The sequence below is a fragment of the Staurois parvus genome, unplaced genomic scaffold (genome assembly GCF_062004578.1).
Source record: "Staurois parvus isolate SC_StPar_1 unplaced genomic scaffold, SC_StPar_1.0 ptg000126l, whole genome shotgun sequence".
In the NCBI taxonomy this organism is placed as follows: Eukaryota; Metazoa; Chordata; class Amphibia; order Anura; family Ranidae; genus Staurois; species Staurois parvus.
In genome coordinates this window covers 2059146-2078688 of record NW_028317922.1, presented here as the reverse complement: position 1 = coordinate 2078688, position 19543 = coordinate 2059146, and the positions used below count along the sequence as shown (strand labels likewise).

At 42.9% G+C, this 19543-nt stretch overlaps 1 protein-coding gene and 1 long non-coding RNA gene across 4 annotated transcripts in view; one reads left to right on the top strand and one right to left on the bottom strand.

Moving 5' to 3' along the window:
• The window catches only part of KLHL24 (kelch like family member 24), a 92103-nt gene that overhangs the window by 386 nt on the left and 72174 nt on the right, over nt 1-19543 (top strand). For 2 of the 3 annotated variants that reach the window (XM_089672344.1, XM_089672342.1), the window contains exon 2: nt 4906-5001. The gene's annotated coding sequence lies outside the window, so the exon portion shown is untranslated. Of the gene's footprint in view, nt 1-4812; nt 5002-19543 lie in introns of those variants that run through there. The other variant, XM_089672343.1, reaches the window with a different exon arrangement.
• On the bottom strand, nt 1902-7930 carry LOC149466771 (uncharacterized). The gene is made up of 2 exons (XR_016312039.1): nt 7716-7930; nt 1902-2653 (listed from the first exon to the last, which is right to left on the bottom strand). It is a non-coding gene; the product is annotated as an uncharacterized LOC149466771 (long non-coding RNA).

Here is a 19543-nt window from a genome sequence, read left to right as displayed (position 1 = left end):
TGACAGAGAAAGCAATGAACCACTGGCAGCATGAAAGCCAAGCATCTAACATTTTCAGAAGGAGAAGTCAACAATGGTGGTCTATTCAGGTTGAACTATAATGTTGGAAATACTGGAAATTTAAGATAGAGGGTTAATTAAAGGTAATTGCACATAACCAAATGTAACCAGATGAAGACATACAAACCATGCCCAAAAACACTCCATACAAAACAGATACGATTACAAGTTGCCATAGCACATTCTGCAGTAGTCCCCGCAGTTAAACTATAATATTCCATTTCTGTTGGAGCGTGCACACATCAATGGGAAGTTGTTACAAAGAGTCTACAGAATGTACACAGTGTAGAGAGAGAAAACATGAACAAAGTAAAAGTATTTTTAAAGAAAGTGTATTTTTAAACAAAAGAGTAATGCAGTCCTACTTAACTTATAGTGCTGCACAAATCAAGCATAGGTTTTGTAACAAAGGCAGCCTCCTCAAGAAGCACATCTAAAGTCAAGATTTGATATTAGCTTAGCCTTAACCCTTCTGTTAACCATTAAATGACAACTTTTTATAGCTTTTATATTGAACAACTGCCTTTCACTGTTGCAAATTATATACCAACTCCCAAGCATTATGGAATACCTCTCAATCGTGCCCTTGAACTTGCTGCAATTTCTAATGCTTACCAGGTTACTTGTATACCTCAGTTACTATTTAGAGATGCTAAATGTCACAACCAGCTTTTGCACAGTACATCTTTTCACTCTTCCACCAGCTCATCCCCACAGTTATTACCTTTTGTACCACTTGCCCTAAATTGTAAGTGTATATGGGCAGGGCCTCTTAACCCTCCGAATGTAACTGTACTCTCTCCCTTTAGATTTTAAAGCACTGTATAAACTGTTGGTGCTTTATAAATTCTGTATTATAATAACAGTAATAATAATCTACTCCTCACTCTTCTAAATAAAGCCGCTGATCCAAAATACATCAGAAAACCTAGCATTTTCTTTGAACTCCCCACTAATTTTGAAGTTCGCCCTCCTAACTACACAACCCAAGGTAGCCATTTTTCTAATGGAGTTCAAATTGTGTGACCATCTTTAACCACTGTAATACTGCCTTTCACTCATCCAGATGAGGGTTTCTCAACCTTTTTCCAGTCAAGGCACCCTTTAAAACGATGGATAATTTTGATATACCCCTTAAAATTATGGATAATCTCAAGGCACCCTTTAAAATTCTGCAGAATCTCAAGGCACCCCTATATAAAATGTAAAAACATATTCCACACACATCCAGTACACCCAATGTTAGAGATGATTTATTCTTCCAAAGTAAATACAACTTTGCACATTGGTACTGACTAGTATTCCAGTGTGTCTCTCATTTTCCCTCCCTCAGTCTGCTGTGACCCCAGTGCTAACGGAGAGGGGCGGAGGAGGGCCAAACAAGGATGATGTGCAAGCTCCCAATGCCCACCTTATCAACTGATGATGCCATTGGTTGTTAGGATGCTGGCAGCTAGAAGGTCATAAAAGTGCATAATGAAAACCTGTGGCTTTGTGTACTAGAAGGCAGGATTTATCCACCTGCTGGCTTGTAAACAATTTTTGGACTTTTTGCCAAGGCACCCCTGAAGAAGCCTGAAGGCACCCTGGTTGAGAAAGGCTGATCCAGATGATACATCAGCTCCCAAACATTACTGTCATATTTGTTATGTTTATGTGAGCTGAGTGAAAAGCAGATCCAGGTTTGCTTACATACAGTGGGGCAAAAAAGTATTTAGTCAGCCACCAATTGTGCACGTTCTCCCACTTAAAAAGATGAGAGAGACCTGTAATTGGCATCATAGGTAGACCTCAACTATGAGAGACAAAATGAGAAAAAAAATCCAGACAATCACATTGGCTGATTTGGAAAGAATTTATTTGCAAATTATGGTTGAAAAGAACTATTTGGTCAATATCAAATGTTCATCTCAATACTTTGTTATATATCCTTTATTGGTAATGACAGAGGTCAAACGTTTCCTGTAAGTCTTCACAAGGTTGGCACACACTGTTGCTGGTATGTTTGCCCATTCATCCATGCAGATCTCCTCTAGAGCAGTAATGTTTTGGGGCTGTGGCTGGGCAACACAGACTTTCAACTCCCTCCAAAGGTTTTCTATGGGGTTGAGATCTGGAGACTGGCTAGGCCACTCCAGGACCTTGAAATGCTTCTTACGAAGCCATTCCTTCGTTGCCCGGGCCGTATGTTTGGGATCATTGTCATGTTGGAAGACCCAGCCACGTTTCATCTTCAATGCCCTTGCTGATGGAAGGAGGTTTGCACTCAAAATCTCACGATACATGGCCCCATTCATTCTGTCCTGTACATGGCGGCGTAGTGTGTTACTGATGGTAGCCTTTGTTACGTTGGTCCCAGCTCTCTACAGGTCATTCACTAGGTTCCCCCGTGTGGTCCTGGGATTTTTGCTCACCGTTCTTGTGATCATTTTGACCCCACAGGGTGAGATCTTGCGTGGAGCCCCAGATCGAGGGAGATTATCAGTGGTCTTGTATGTCTTCCATTTTCTAATTATTGCTCCCACAGTTGATTTGTTCACACCAAGCTGCTTGCCTATTGCAGATTCAGTCTTCCCAGCCTGGGCCCAGGCTGCTGTAAAGTTAATAAAACATGGAACTGCTGAAAATGAAGGGGTTCATGAAAATTTCTTCTGCAAATAATGAAGGGATTAATTAAATAAGCCGGTAATAGTAATGTAGAGACACATTTCAGGAAGGAGGAACTGATAGTAATAAAGTTACTGGAATATAGAGGCACTAGTAGTATAGAGGTTGATGGAATAGATATTGCTGCTAATGTAAGAGTAGCAGAATGAGGAGTTGATTGTAATGAGGAAGATAATGGGACAAGGAGATATTATTAATGAAGATGTTAAAGGAATAGAGAGCGGCTAGTAATGAAGGGGTTAACAGTATTAGGATCTGCTAACAATTAGAGGTTGATGGAATGAGGAGCTGTCAGTAATGAAGCAGTTACTTGAATAAGAAGCTGCTTGTTATAAACGAGGTAAAGAAATTAGTTGCTAATAATGAAATGGTTAATGAAAAGAGGTTGAACTAGAAATAAAAGGGTTAATAGAAAACGGACCAGTTAGTGGTGTTACTTGAATGTGAAGCTTCTCACAGTGAAGGCATTCATTAATAAACTTAAGTAGTGAAAGGGTTAAGGGAAATTTGGGTTGCTGGTAATAGCTGAGTTCTTGGAATGAGGAGCTGCTAGTAAAGAAGAGGTTAATCATTAAGAGGTTCCTGGAATGTGTAGCTACTTGTAATGAAAGGGTTATTGGAAGGAGATGATTCTCCATTGCTAGCAGATCTTCATTTTATGGACCTCTTCTGTTGGAAAAGCCATCATTCCATTAGCTCAGTGTTTCTCAACTCCAGTCCTCATGGACCCCCAACAGGTCATGTTTTCAGGATTTCCATTATTTTGCACAGGTGATTTGATCAGTTTCACTGCCTTAGTAATTACCACAGCTGTTTCATCTGAGGGAAATCCTGAAAACATGACCTGTTGGGGGTCCATGAGGACTGGAGTTGAGAAACACTGCATTAGCTCCATCATTTATAGTTGATCCTCATTTTATGGACCTTTTCTATAGGAAAAGCTCATTCCAGTAACCCCTTCATTGTGAAATGTTTCTCCTATTAAAGGCAGTTCATAGAATGAAGGTCAGTTAGTAATGAGGGGGTTAATAGAGAGGAACTAGCAATACAGGTAATTGAATGAGGGGCAAATGAGAATACATGGAGCTGCTGGGAAAAAAAGGGTTCATGGAAAAAAGGATATGCTAAGAATGAATGGGTTAAGGGCTGGTGATGAAGAGGTTAATGAATAGTGTCCCTGCTCAGTGTTAAAGGAATTGGAATCTACTAGTAATGAAGTGGTTAATGCAATGATGAGTGTTTAATGAGGAGGGGATCAAAGAGAAGAGTGGCTACAAGCAATGAAGGGGTTAAAAGGACGAGGAGCTGTTAGTAATGGAGTAAATCACGTTCCCAGTAATGGAGGGGGTTCATGGCTAGTAATGAAGGGGTTAATGGCATGAAGAGCTGCTAGTAATGAAGGAGTTAATGGAATGAAGAGCTGCTAGTAATGAAGGGGTTAATGGAACGAAGAGCTGCTAGTAATGAAGGGGTTAATAGAATGGGCAGCTGCTAGTAATGAAGGGGTTAATGGACGGGCTCCAGCTGCAATGAAGGGGTTAATGGACAGGCTCCAGCTGCAATGAAGGGGTTAATGGAATGAAGAGCTGCTAGTAATGAAGGGGTTAATAGAATAAACAGCTGCTAGTAATGAAGGGGCTAATGGAATGATGAGCTGCTAGTAATTAAGGGGTTAATGGACGGGCTCCAGCTGCAATGAAGGGATTAACGGACGAGCTCCGGCTGCAATGAAGGAGTTAAGGGAGGTCTCCGGCTGCAATGAAGGGGTTACGAGCTCCGACTGCAATGAAGGGGTTACGGGAGGTCTCCGGCTGCAATGAAGGGGTTAAGGGAGGTCTCCGGCTGCAATGAAGGGGTTAAGGGAGGTCTCCGGCTGCAATGAAGGAGTTAAGGGACGGTCTCGGGCTGCAATGAAGGGGTTAACGGACAGGAAGGTCTACATCAGTCACAACTCCTGCACACTGCTTAAGGCAGAGATGGGGAACGCGCGCCGTGCACACCCTGCGTAGGGAAAGGAAGCAGTGCACGAGCAGGAAGCGTGCACGGCCCTGGAGGAGAGCAGGAGTATCATTTTGCAGTTAACACCGGCATGGCCAGCGAGCTGTGATTGGTGCAGAGCAGATACGTCATGTGTTTTGGATGTGAGGAGTCATGTGTTCAGTGTTCTTTGTTTTCCAGGAGAGCAGATTCTGCAATCACTGTGTGTGAGAAGACATTGAACCCCACTGTGACCCCCCACTGACCACAACCCCTGCCCTGTCCTCTGTCCATGAGGTGAGTGCACACCACTACTATTATTATTATTATTATTAGAGTTGTATATGATCGTCATGTTTATGTCTGTGCTCAGTTCATGTGATGATGTCAGAACTTTCCTACAACTGAGATGAAAGTTACTTGTCAGGTCTAGACACAAGTGTCAGCTGCGTATGCCAGCCTCCCAGAGAGTTCTAGTTGTATTGTTATTATTGTGTGCCATGTCTGGACAGTGTATGGAAATGCTGTGTGGGGTGAGGTGTACAGAGGATCCGGGGAGATCAATAGGTCACAGCTGAAAGGAAAACAATTTTCACAGCTCCTCAGCTGAGTCTTCATTTCCTTCTCTGATCCCAGGACTGGGCACATAGAAGGCACACTGTACATGCAGGGTACAAGGGGTTAACACCTTGCTCTGGACTCTGACAGCACTTTCCAGGAAGATCAGCCTGACATTGTAGAGGTCTTACTATGATCTTATCACCCTTGTGGAGGTCCTACTACCATCTTATCACCCTTGTGGAGGTCCTACTACCAACTTATCACCCTTGTGGAGGTCCTACTACCATCTTATCACCCTTGTGGAGGTCCTACTACCATCTTATCACCCTTATGGAGGTCCTACTACCATATTATAAGCATTGTAGAGGTCCTACTACCATCTTATCACCCTTGTGGTGGTCCTACTACCATCCTATCACCCTTGTGGTGGTCCTACTACCATCCTATCACCCTTGTGGTGGTCCTACTACCATCCTATCACCCTTGTGGTGGTCCTACTACCATCCTATCACCCTTGTGGTGGTCCTACTACCATCCTATCACCCTTGTGGTGGTCCTACTACCATCTTATCACCCTTGTGGAGGTCCTACTACCATGTTATCACCCTTATGGAGGTCCTACTACCATCTTATAAGCATTGTAGAGGTCCTACTACCATCTTATCACCCTTGTGGAGGTCCTACTACTATCTTATCACCCTTGTGGAGGTCCTACTACTATCTTATCACCCTTGTGGAGGTCCTACTACTATCTTATCACCCCTGTGGAGGTCCTACTACCATCTTATCACCCCTGTGGAGGTCCTACTACCATCTTATCACCCCTGTGGAGGTCCTACTACCATCTTATCACTCTTGTGGAGGTCCTACTACCATATTATAAGCATTGTAGAGGTCCTACTACCATCTTATCAGCATGGTGGAGGTCCTAATACCATCCTATCAGCATTGTGGAGGTCCTACTACTATCTTATCACCCTTGTGGAGGTCCTACTACCATCTTTTCAGCATTGTGGAGGCCCTACTACTATCTTATCACCCTTGTGGAGGTCCTACTACCATCTTATCATCATTGTGGAGGCCCTACTACTATCTTATCAGCATTGTGGAGGTCCTACTATCTGTACACTGAGCAGATTTATACACTGCTCTTTTACAGTGTGTGCATATAGACAATATTTAGTTTTTACCACTGGCCAATCTTTTCCCCACTTCCTGTCCCAACAAGGCTATAGAGGAAATTTCCCAAAGTGAGGGAAAAGTGAGTTCCCCTCCTTTAGGCAAGTGTCCCCTTTGGAAAATGTCCACTCACTGAGTGTTTTGAGGATAACTTAATTGTTTCTTTCATCTCCCTTCCTTTCTCTATGACAGTGGTCACCAGATCAAACAAAGTGATGAATCTACCCAATGGAGACACAGGTAGCAATAAAAACCTGACTGAGGCCTATCCTTTCCCTTCTCCATCCAAATCTGAAAAAAAGTTTTCTCCTAGAGATGCACATAAATCAAATATTCCATGACCCCAATAATTCAGCATAATAAGATTATAATTTTTGAAATTACACGTATACAATATAGTGCCCATGTAGATCCATTTGTGCAGAGAGGAAGGGGGGGGGGGGTGTTGTAGCATTAGGTGTGTTGTCATGCATCAATGTGTATGTCCTTCAAGGGCTGACATGCATTATCATGAGCGTTTTTAATGTGTTTTTGAATTTGGAAATTATAGTGGATAGAGTTAGCAGCTACTGATCACGGTTTGTTAATACCTGTTTTCAGTGCATGAATATGCATGTTATGTCTACTTTGATACACTGCTATTGACTTCTATGGGCTTCCCAACACAATATAATGCACAAAAAATGGACATGTCAGTTTTTTTAAAATGCACTTCAACACTGTTATGGGAACTTTTTATTACATAATTGGATGGATGCAGTTAAGTGTGTTGCAAAATGTGTGTTAAAATTCAACAGTTTAAATGGGCCCTTGGTGTTTTTGTTCCTGTTATTAATATAAATATACCATTTAAGAGTTTATCCCCATGGCCATACACCACCAGATCAGTGTATTTCTGCTCTGATGGGTGCAGCCAGGTGTTTGCAGTTGTGTAAGTAACTGCTGTAGGATTCAGGTGCATGTGTGTAGGTTTTGTGGATATAGAATATTTTTATGTGTGTGTGTATGTATGTATATATGTATGTATGTGTGTGTGTGTATATATATAATATATATATATAATGTGTGTTTGTATAAAACTATAACTATATATACTGTATATGTGTAATACATACACGTGTGTTTCCCTATATTTAGGCCCGAGCAGGTGCCTCTAAACTCCATGTGACAGGCAGAACAATGGAGAGCTCTTCTATCCTCTGGGGAACAAACCGTCTCTGAAAAGGAAGTTATTCTTTAGACATGCGATGTGAATAGTGAATACAGCTCACCTGTCCTTTCTCACCTGTACACAAACAGCTGCTCACAGGGGGGCAGAGCTTAGCTCAGTCCAATCACAGGGGGGCAGAGTTTAGCTCAGTCCAATCACGTGAGCCGGCTTCCAGTGTTTATTTACATTGTGTTCCAGCTTCTTCTTGCATCAGAGGGGAGGGCATGATTTCGTAACTTTAGATAGGGCTATTTATTTCTTAACCCGCCTAAGGCACCTTGGTGAACTTCATCTGATGTTATTTATGGTTGTCATGTCTCCATACTGTAGCTCCGTGTGCAGACTGTTTGTACTAACTGTGCAGTTTTAAGGACAAAGGCATCCTATGTTATATAGAGAAGCTGTCATACTTTGTACTGCATCATTATAGACCAGTGAGCAGCTCCAATGTGATCTTTATGTACTGGGAAAATATTTGGAATCCTGATGTGAATTTAGGTCATGAACTCACACAGACCACACTACTATTTTATATACTATATTTACTATTAGATACATTTCTTCACACTCACGTTCTTATACATTTGTCTTATTTGGTTGTTCAACTTAAATACTAGAGCCAGTCATTCTTTAGGATTTTTATGCTTTGTTGTTATTATTATTATTCAGGATTTATATAGCTCCAACAGTTTGCACAGCACTTTACAAAGTGAGGGCAAACCGTACAGTTACAATACAGTTCAACACAGAAGGAATCAGAGGGCCTTGCTTGTGAGAACTTACAATGTAAAAGGGCAGATCAAGTGATACAAAAGGTAATAACAGTTAGGGATGAGCTAATGGAGAAAATAAAAGTACAGTTTATTAATTAGAGGCAGGATAGGTCTTCATGAAGAGATGAGGCAGAGTGAGTAGGAGAAAGTCAGACAGATTGGGGTAAGGAGTTCCAGAGGATGCAGAGGTACTGGAGAAGTCCTGGAGGTGAGCATGGGAGGAGGTGACAAGGGAACTAGAGGGAAGGGGGTCTTGGGAGGAGCAAAGAGAATGGTTTGGTTGGTATTTTGAGGTGAGGCTGTGATATAAGCGAGTTGTGGATGGCTTTGTATGTCATTGTTAGTATTTTGCAGAAGCCAGTGGAGGGGTTGGCAGAGAGGGGTAGAGGACAGTGAATGATTGCTCTGGCAGCAGTATTAATGATTGATTGAATTGTGGATATCCTGTGTAGAGGTAGGCCAAGGAGGAGAGAGGATTCCAAAGCTAAGGTGAGAGATAACCAGAAAGGGAATTAGAAGCTTTGTAGTGTTGGTGAGTAACCCCTTAAGGGGTTTCAGATGCCGGGTGGTGGGGTTTCTGATCATGTAACCACAGTGATTGGAGGCCAAGGGAGTTTTTGAGGAGGAGTGAGTGGTAATTTGTATATAAGGCAGCAGAGAGGTGTAAGTGTAAAGGGTGCTGGAGAGTAGAAGAGTAGTGATGACTGGGTATTTCTTGAGCCTCATCTATTGAAAGACATAAAAGAAAAAAGCACTGCATGTTCAGCTAAGACCACCCATAATAATCATATCTTATAAATCTGCCCATTCTCAGAGTGATCTGTATCTTCCACTTCCTGAAGTAACTGTTGTTCCTGTTGTCCTGACAGCATACTCTTAAGGATATATTAGTGTTCTTTTGCTCATGATATTTGACCATAAAGGAAAGCTTGCCCGTGTGACACTTTCTTAGAATGGGTTATATCACCTCTCACACAGTGGGATTGACCAGTTAAAGCAGACCTTCTGCCTCTTATTTAGCTTTCTATAATATTACTCCAACCCCTTTCCCTTCTAGAATCACAAATACAAAATGTTTGCATACTTTTTTTTAATCAGCTGGCTTGCACTTCCTGATTTCTCATCTAGGTGAGAATGCCATACCCATGCTACCTGCATTCTCCTGGGATATTTACATCACACATCCCAAGAGGCTTGTGGGCCATTTACCACAGATTGTGCAAACACGGCAGCATGTCATCAGGAGCCAATTGCAAGAATCTAGAAGAGACAGCTTGCTCCCAATGACATCCACAAGGAGCAAGGAACATGGCAGTATAGGACCTAGTGTGTGGTGGTTTACAACAGGCAAAACTGGATTTTCTGGGCTTGTGAGTATTTTTTTCAAATCTTTTCAGGTATGGATATTTTCGCTTAGTTACATCAGTCCAGCTTGGACCTGTGTAAGTATACATGTGACATACCTGCCTGATCCTCATGGAAGATGGATGTCACTGTACTAGGCACAGCTGCTACAGTGATTGCATCTAGCTTCTGGGTCCCAAGGTCAATGAATGCAATCTTCCCAATGAATTTAAAGTGTTCTCTGATTGGATAAGGTGTAGAAGCAGGGATTTGATGTAACAATCTCCACCTCTTCCAACCAGAGAGCACTTTGCATTCATTGACAAAATAGAGAGTGTTCTCTGAATGGTGTCTGTGCCAAGTGAGTGACCTCCTGTGTTCACTAAACTTCAGGGCAGCAGCTCAGTAGAGGACCTGGAAGCTATTAACTATCACTGTAGTAGCAGTGCCTTCTACAATGATTTCCAGCATTCAGGGGGATTGGTCAGTTATGCCACATACATGCAACTACTCAAAGTAAGAGGGGAATGAAAAAAAAAAAAGTAGTAGGAGTAAAGTTCATCTAAAACTAAAGGAGTAGACACTTCATTTAGTAAGTGGTCATGTTGCTTAATAAATAGGGTGAAGCTAGATTTACTTTGAAAACCCAGTTATGTTCAAAGGAATTCAAAAAGCAAAAAAAAAAAAGCATTTTCTCTTGCACATGATAAGGTGATTGAAGTGAACACAACCTCTCCTTATACACTAAGCTTATGCCTAGTACACACGATGAGAATGTCGGACGAATGATCGTCCATTTTGTTTGCATGCTATTCTGCACTCAACTTACGAAAATTCTCAATAGAATTTCTAAATTCTCAATAGAATTTCGAAAGTGATGTCACGTATTGTATTTGTATTGTATTTTCGGATGACTACTGTACCGATGAAACAAAAATTGTACGATTAGTATCGAATGAGAAATTTTTTAAAAAAATTTTTCTTGAATTGTCGCGATCGGCTTCCGTAAGCTGTGTATGAACGATCAGATTATCGGACGATTGGCCCTTGTACGAAAATGTTTGTACAATTTTCTTATCATGTGTATGGGCTTTGAGTGGACCGCCTTTATTCCTTTAGTAAATCAGTCCCACCGTGTGAGTTTACAGCCAGTGTTTGTATTGGATGCATCACCTGTAAGACTTCACTATCTATGTCCAGACAGTGACAGAGAAGCTTTATTGTGATCTCATTGCCTTTGTTGTATGTAGCTACTCATTTATCCCATGTAGTTACCACTGTCATTCCAGAGATTTGTAGCTACATTGACAAGTACTGTAGCATGCTGCAGCAGCAACATTGTAGCCAGCTATAAACTGTCATTGGGAGATTTGTGCAGATCTGATACTGTTGCTTGTATAACATGGCCTTATATCTGTGAACTTGCTGTAGCTGGCCTTCAGCCTACTAGCATGCCATGGAAAACTGCTTACAGGAATTACAGGCTACAAAATAGCAAAAAGTATTGTTTTCTGTGAACAACTCCATATTTATATAAGCAAGTACTACTTTTAGTAAATTCCCATAGTGTGTAATGAACTTAGAATGCAATTGCTCCAGTGCCGTCCCACAAGAATTGCAGCATATATGTGGTGCCCAGCTCTTGTCCTGGTCTCCTATCTTGCAGCCAAAATACAAGTTGTAGGCTTTCTTAATCATTCCTGTTATCCTCCTTTTTTGTGAGATAAAAGTTATTTCACCGCAGATATAGCAGAAATTATCTGCTTTATTCACACAAGTTCGAGGCATTACTGAGTAGCCTATATAAGCATAAAACGAAATGTAAAGACGCTGTCGAACTACAATCAGATACAGATACTGCAGCTTTTATGCAGTGAAGTGATGCAATTAAAGGCTAATATTGCATCATCTCAGTATACATGCAATTTTCTATTGGTCACCAGTATCAATTGCGCAATATGCAGCTGAAGTTGCATCATAATTTTGAATGGCTTACGTCATTAGATGGGTGAATATATCATGGAAACTAGAGCCAATCAACATTTTTTAGGGTCATTTTCATTTTCAGCACCCCAAAATTATGTAAGATTAGCTAATTTTATGCCCAAAACTTTTTACCTGTTGAACAGTGTTAGTGGTTAAAGAACCTTCGTACTACTTTTCTTACGAATATTGTCATTTAAAAATCTACATGTGTATGGCCCGCTTTAGGGTTGCAGATTTAGATAGACTTGGCAATTAAAACTGAATTCTGGTTTCACCCCATTCATAGGGGCTTGGACATTCCTCATTGAATCCATGTGGGTTAGTCAGAGCGGCGTCCAGAAAATGTGCCTGCTCGCAGTGTTCAACAGCAGAACTTTAGCTGCAAGTATGCAAGAAATATTTTATGTAGAGAATATACAGTATATACAGTACATTCAAGAACATATCTGTCAGTTTTCCCTACATATGATTTGAATGAGAAGGTAGATTTTTTTCTGATAATGTGCAGCTTTGTCCTAATGATCCCATCCATGTTTCAACACCTAGTCATTAAAATAGATGAAAGCAAAATCACAAACCATTTCCATAATTATTCATTTTGTATGCTAATGTAATTTAAAAGGTACTGTTCAGTTTTTCCCAAATCTTCAGTTTTCATCTGAATAATACCTGGTAATCCTGCTGTGAATGTCTTTGTTCCAACACTTTCTTTTATCTTTTTTTTTTGGCCCCACTGCCCTTCTGGCCTAGACCAGAATGAGTTGTCACTGATCCAGTCCCCTGGGACACTTCCAGCACATCTCCCAGGAGGCTGCGGGATCGCATACAGAGTGGTCGGGGGGGGGGGGGGGTGCTGTTCACCCGCTAAAGGCAGTCAGCTGTAGAGGACCAAGATAGTGGTGTAAAACCCACTGCATGTGGATTGCAGTGCCGGATTCACTGTTTAAGTGAAAAAACGGGGCCGGGGGAGCTAAATACCGCTTTAGCGATTTTTTTTTTTCCCCCATTGCAATAAAAGGGTGAATGTGGCACTTGCTTAGATTTCTGTATTTTACATCTTACTTTAAATAATATCTTGTTTTCCTGTAAACCATCGGGAAAAGTCACATTTATTTGGAGCATGTAAGCAGTGTTGGTGGTGTACCGTTACACATCCATAGCCTGGCCTCATTTCCATTCGACATTGTTTATATCTGCTAGGTTGTCCTTGCTGCCTGCTAGGGGTTTGCCAAGAGGAAACTGATCTGTCTGCTTTAGGACTGTAGTGTGTGGATCTCACTGTATAAAAAAAGAAGAGTCTGTTTAGGTCACCAATACCCTGAAACTGAAGTATCAGCCTTGCGTTACACGCCTGAATGCCTGTGGTCACTGAGAAATGCAGGCCATCTGTTTGCCGTGATAGGCTTTTCATATGTTCATAATGACAAAAATGAATCCAAGTGCACAAAAGTCACATTATCTCCTAAAAACCAGCACATCTGTTCCTGAGTCAGGTTCATACCTTACCGTATAACTAAAGGCAAAACTCTTTTTTAGGTTTGAACAGTGGAGAGGGATTAGAACACCTGTCAGGTTTTTATTGCTGTCTGTGTCCCTGTTAGGGAGATTCACCCTCTCTAGATGTCCTGTTTATCATTATAACAGAGAGTGAAAGAAAATCCCACAGTTTGAGCTGTCACAAGAACAGTAATAAAGGGTTAATCTTCCAATGGGGACACTAGGTTTGGTGACACCTCAGGATTCCCTCACTTTGGAGGGATATCTTCTCACTTCCTGTTTTAGCTATGAGACAGGAAGTGAAGGGGAATCTCTCCAATGGGACACAGATGGAATAAAAAACTGACAAGGGTTATAATCGTCTCTTAGTCTATCCAAAAAAATAGCTGTTGCCTTTAGTTTTACATTAAAATCCATCTTTTGTATATAGATACTTGAGGCACCATTTTGCAGGCTGAGCCTACAATCTGAGTGTACCTAACTTTACTATCACTTGTTAGCATGTACTGTAGTATCTCAAAATTATTTGACAGAGAATATACTTCACCAGAATTTGTCTGAAAAACCTGTTTAAAGCCCAACTCCAGGCACCAAAAAAAAACCTCGCTTTGGGGCGCCCTCCACACTGCAAGTATTAAATGCCCATTAAAATGATATCAAACAATATCCTTATTCTCCATAAATCACCCATACACATCCACTACTGCTCTTGTAATATATTGTCCATTAAATTGTTTCTCACTGGGTTTTTCTGCCTCCTTGTAACACCCTCAGTAACAGATCCGTGAGCTCCTGAACGTCTTCTTTTCCCCTCACTTCTGTTTGCTTTGAATGAGCACTGCACGCTAGTTGCAGTCATGTGCACAGCTCTTTTCACACTGCAAATTGTCCATAGTCCATCTTAGGAGGAAAAAAAAGAATTTGGAGGTCTGGTGGCAGCTGAAAGCAACAGAAGGTGTTAATATATACCTGACTGGTATAGGGTCATTTCAAGTCTAGAGGGTTGTAGAAGCACTATTACTTACCTGACTCCCTGGTCCAGCGCTGTCATCACGTACAGTGCAGTGCCTTTAAGCCTTGGTGTCATCATGCACAGCACAGAGCCTTTGCGTCATCATGCACAGCACAGAGCCTTTGCATCATCATGCACAGCGAAGAGCCTTGTTGTCATCACGTACAGCGCAGAGCCTTGGCGTCATCATGTACAGCACAGAGCCTCAGCGTCATCACATACAGTGCAGAGCCTTGGCGTCGTCACGCACAGCACAGAGCCTTGTTGTCATCATGCATAGCTCAGAGCCTTGTTGTCATCACGTACAGCTCAGAACCTCGGCGTCATTACGTACAGTGCAGATCCTCGACATCATCATGCACAGTGCAGAGCCTCGATGTCATCACGCATAGCGCAGAGCCTTGTCATCACTTACAGCCTTATTGTCATCACATACAGCTCAGAGCCTCGGCATCCTCAGGCACAGCGCAGAGCCTCGGCATCCTCACGCACAGCGCAGAGCCTCGGCATCCTCACGCACAGCGCAGAGCCTCGGCATCCTCACGCACAGCGCTGAGCCTCGGCATCCTCACGCACAGCGCAGAGCCTCGGCATCCTCACGCACAGCGCAGAGCCTCGGCATCCTCACGCACAGCGCAGAGCCTCGGCGTCATCACGCACAGCACAGAGCCTTGTCATCACGTACAGTTCAGAGCCTTGGCGTCGTCACGTACAGCGCAGAGCCTTGGCGTCATCACGCACTGCACAGAGCCTTGTCATCACGCACAGAGCAGAGCTTTGTTGTCATCACGCACAGCTCAGAGCCTTAGCATCGTCACGCACAACGCAGATCCTTTGCGTCATCATGCACAGTGCAGAGCCTTGTCATCACGCACAGCGCAGAGCCGTGTTTTCATCACGCACAGCGCAGAGCCTTGTCATCACTTACAGCCTGATTGTCATCACATACAGCGCAGAACCACGGCATCCTCACGCACCGCGCAGAACCTCGGTATCCTCACGCACAGCGTAGAGCCTCGGCATCCTCACGCACAGCGCAGAGCCTCGGTGTCATCATGCGCAGAGCCTTGTCATCACGTACAGCTCAGAGCCTTGGTGTGGTCACGTACAGTGCAGAGCCTTGGCATCACCACGTACAGCACAGAGCAGGGACGGACTGACCATTGGAGCACTCGGGCACTGCCCGAGGACCCAGAGTCAGTAGGGTGCCCCTGAAATTTGCTGAAATTCATAGCAGCAACTCAAAATGGTACTCAGTAGTTTGTATGGCCCCCATGTGCTTGTATGCATGCCTGACACTGTCGGGGCATGCTCCTAATGAGATGACAAATGGACCAGGGCATCACGAAGCTCCTGGACAATCTGAGGTGCATCTTGGCACATTGGATGGACCAAAACATGATATCCCAGAGGTTTTCTATTGGACTTAGGTCAAGCGAGCGTGGGGCCCATTCAATGGTATCAATTCCTTCATACTCCAGGAACTGCCTTCATACTCTTGCCACATGAGGCCAGGCATTGTGCACCAGGAGGAACCCTGGACCCACTGCACCAGCGTAGGGTCTGACAATGGGTATCTGTCTGTCTCTTGGAATCTCTTCCATACCCCTGAGACTGTGCTGGGAGACACAGCAAACCTTCTGGCAAAGGTACGTATTGATGTGCCATTCTGGAGGAGTTGGACTGCCTCTGCAACGTCTGTAGGATCTAGGTATCGCCTCATGCTACCAGCTGTGACACTGACCCTAGCCAAATGCCAAACTAGTGGAAAACAGTCAGAAAAGATGGGTAGGGGAAATAAATGTCAGTAGCCTCCACCTGTAAAACCATTCCTGTTTTGGGGTTGTCTCATTGTTGCCCATCTAGTGCACCTGTTGTTAATTTAATCAACACCAAAGCAGCTAAAACTGGTTACCAACTCCCTCTGCTACTTAACTGACCAGATCAATATCCCAGGAGTTTAATTGACTTGATGCTATACTCTGATTAAAAAGTGTTCCTTTAATTTTTTTGAGCAGTGTAGATACAGTGGTTCAAGCTGGACCAACATAACTCTGCAAAAATTGCTAAACCTGGAACTCCGCTTTAACCCCTTGACACCGATCACAAGCAAATATGTGACCTCTCAGCGTTTGGGCCTTGACGCTGAACGGCCGCATATTTGCGTGGAATTAGAAAATACATATGTGCTGAGAGCGCGTCCTGTGCGCTCCCATCACATATGTCCACGACTCCCGGAAAGGTCCCGATCTACCCTTTCGATTGGGACCTTTTCCAATCATGTAACCGCCGTGACAGCGAATCACGGCAGCCACATAACCCTAAAACCCGGCCTCTGAAACTTTTAAAGGGCCGGGAGGCGCCGGCGCCAAGAGGTTAAGGTGAAAGCTTCCAGTCATATAGATAAGTCCAGAGAAGATGTTTGCAAATCTGCCACAGTCAGCAATTATGGTTTAAGGTTCATGGGTCAAAACCATTGCAAATCATTAACTACATAAGAGGCAGCTGTATTTAAACTATATGTATGTTTAGTCTGAGCGATTATGGCACCGTGATGGAGGCCACCTTCACACCTACAATTACCCATGCTGGATGTGTGTTGTAATAGTCCCCCTTCAAAGGATAGGGTTAAAAAAAGAAAAAGAACATGTATCTATTATTTTAATTGGCTGTGATAAAAACATTCTTTGTTCTTCTAGCATCTGTCCTATAATCTCTAGCTAACCTCCAAAGTTTGTTTTTGTGGACTGATTTGAATATGTCGTTGAAAGAGGCTCCAAGGTACAGGGTACGTTTGTTCTGCTTTCCATACGGTGTCAGAGTTTGGCTGAGTTCACAGGATTGGTTAGATCATTCCATTTCTGTTGCTGAGGAGGTTATTTTAGTACCTCTCGGCTTAGTCTTCTTTTCTATGAGATATGGGCAGGCAGCCAACACGGTTAGGCCTCAGGCATAGGGACGAATCTCTGTGCTTGTATGAGCCTTCTGTTACCCATTTTTTTTTTTTCCTTTTTAAGTTATTTTTCTCTTTTCCCCTGCAAGGCTCACACAATTCAAAGAAGAGGAAGGGACGTTTGCTGCGTTTCTACTTTTAAACAAGAAGGAAGCAGACGCCTTAGACCGCCCTATTGCTGGACTAATCTTTTTTTCATGTGTTTACCAGGAAGTCCTAGATTTTTTTTTTCTATTTAAAGCAACAATGCCGTTTATGAACATTACTTTGTTTGTGAACATGAAGATTCTATGGGTAACTCCTACATTCTCTATTTTTAACACATCCATATAAAGTTATATACTACATGAAAAGATTTTAGTAAATTAAACTGTAATTTATCCAAGTATATCACTTAGGCTGGGTTCACACTGATGTGGTGCGGAATTCGCAGCATTTTCTGTGCGAATTCTGCACCACATCAGAATCGCACCCTGTTCATGCGAACCGATGCAGGTGTGTATGTTAACACCCTGAAATCGGTTCGCAAAACGCGGTGCGATGTGCAGAATTGGATCGCATAGGTGTGAATACCCATGAGATCCGATTCTAGTGTCCTGCACTTTTTTGGTGTGGGTGCGGTGTGATTGGAGCCATACATAATGTATGGCTCCAATCGCACCACACAAAAATCGCATGTGATTTGCACAGGAATGCAGTGCGGTTCCTGTGTGAATCACATGTAATGTACCGCACCGCATTAGTGTGAACCTAGTCTTATTCTCCCACTACCGAGTAGCATATGTACCACCCTACCCGTAATCTTCGCTCCTCACAAAACCTCCTACTTTCTAGCTTCCTGGTCTCCACCTCCCATGCCTGACTGCAGGACTTCTCCAGGACTTCCCCCATCCTCTGGAACTCACTACCCCAATCCATCAGACTGTCACCTACCCTCCTCACCTTTAGGCGCACGCTGAAAACCCATCTCTTCAGGGAAGCCTACCCCGCCATCACCTAACAGCCGATCTCCTCCACTCCTCCTACCACTCCATCCCCCACAGCCACTTCCTCCTGTACCACTACCCCCTCCCTCCTAGATTGTAAGCTCGAAAGAGCAGGGCCCTTGACCCCCTCGTGTTTTGTTCTGTTACTGTATTGTCTCATGTTCTGTCCCCCACTATAATGTACAGCGCTGAGCAAACCTTTTAGCGATATATAAATACTGTATAATAATAATAGTATGTACATAGTGTACACTTACCGGACACTTTATTAGGTACACTTGTTAAACTGCTTGGTAACACAGATTGCTAATCAGACAATCACATGGCAGCAAATCAATGCATTTAGGCATCTAGACGTGGTGAAGACAACTTGCTGAAGTTCAAACCGAGCATCAGAATGGGGAAGAAAGGGGATTTTTAGTGACTAAGTGTGGCATGGTTGTTAGTGCCATACGGGCTGATCTGAGTATTTAAAAAAACTGCTGATCTATTGGAATTTTCATGCACAACCATCTCTAGGGTTTACAGGAAATGGTCCAAAAAAGAGAAAATATCCAGTGAGCTGCAGTTGTGTGGATGAAAATGTCTTGTTGATATCAGAGGTCAGAGGAGAAATGGCAGATTGGTTGCTGCGAGATTCAGGTGGTAGTGTCAGAATTTGGTGTAAACAACATTAAAGCATGGATCCATCCTGCCTTGTATCAATGGTTCAGGCTGGTGGTGGTGCTGTAATGGTGTGGGGGATATTTTCTTGGCACTAGCAATACCTAATAAAGTGGCCGGTGAGTGTATATTCGTAATCCTCCACAAATATTCCCTAAGGGCTTGTTTACACTAACGTTAGCCTTCTGAAGAGCAATCTGCAGTGAATTTCTTTTACAGGAGGAATTATGCCGTCTCCTTACTGCCTGTTTAATCCCTAAAAGCCCACATGTGGTTGCAGCGCAACCCCATTCATTTGAATGGGTCGCATTCAGCATGCAGTACTACTTATTAAATGTGACAGCAGGTTTGCTCTGCCATGTTTTGCTACAGCCCCCACTATCTTTGCAATTTAAGGAGGGGTTGGTTAGGGGGCAGTAAAAATGGGTTATACTCATCTGTCCTATGATTCTCGCTCTCTTGCAAAACAGTATCTTCACATTTGACACACTTCCAGGTGTGTTGGATTTCTGGATTCCTGCTGCATGCCAAGGATCCTTTTGTCAGTTTCTACATTGTTACAGGACAAAATAGTGATATAGGGTAGCGGAAGGAACCACGGCATACAGTCAGGGAGGAATCAACCAATAATCCCAAAGATTTCAAATGTGAAGATTCTGTAAGTGGCCATAGCTA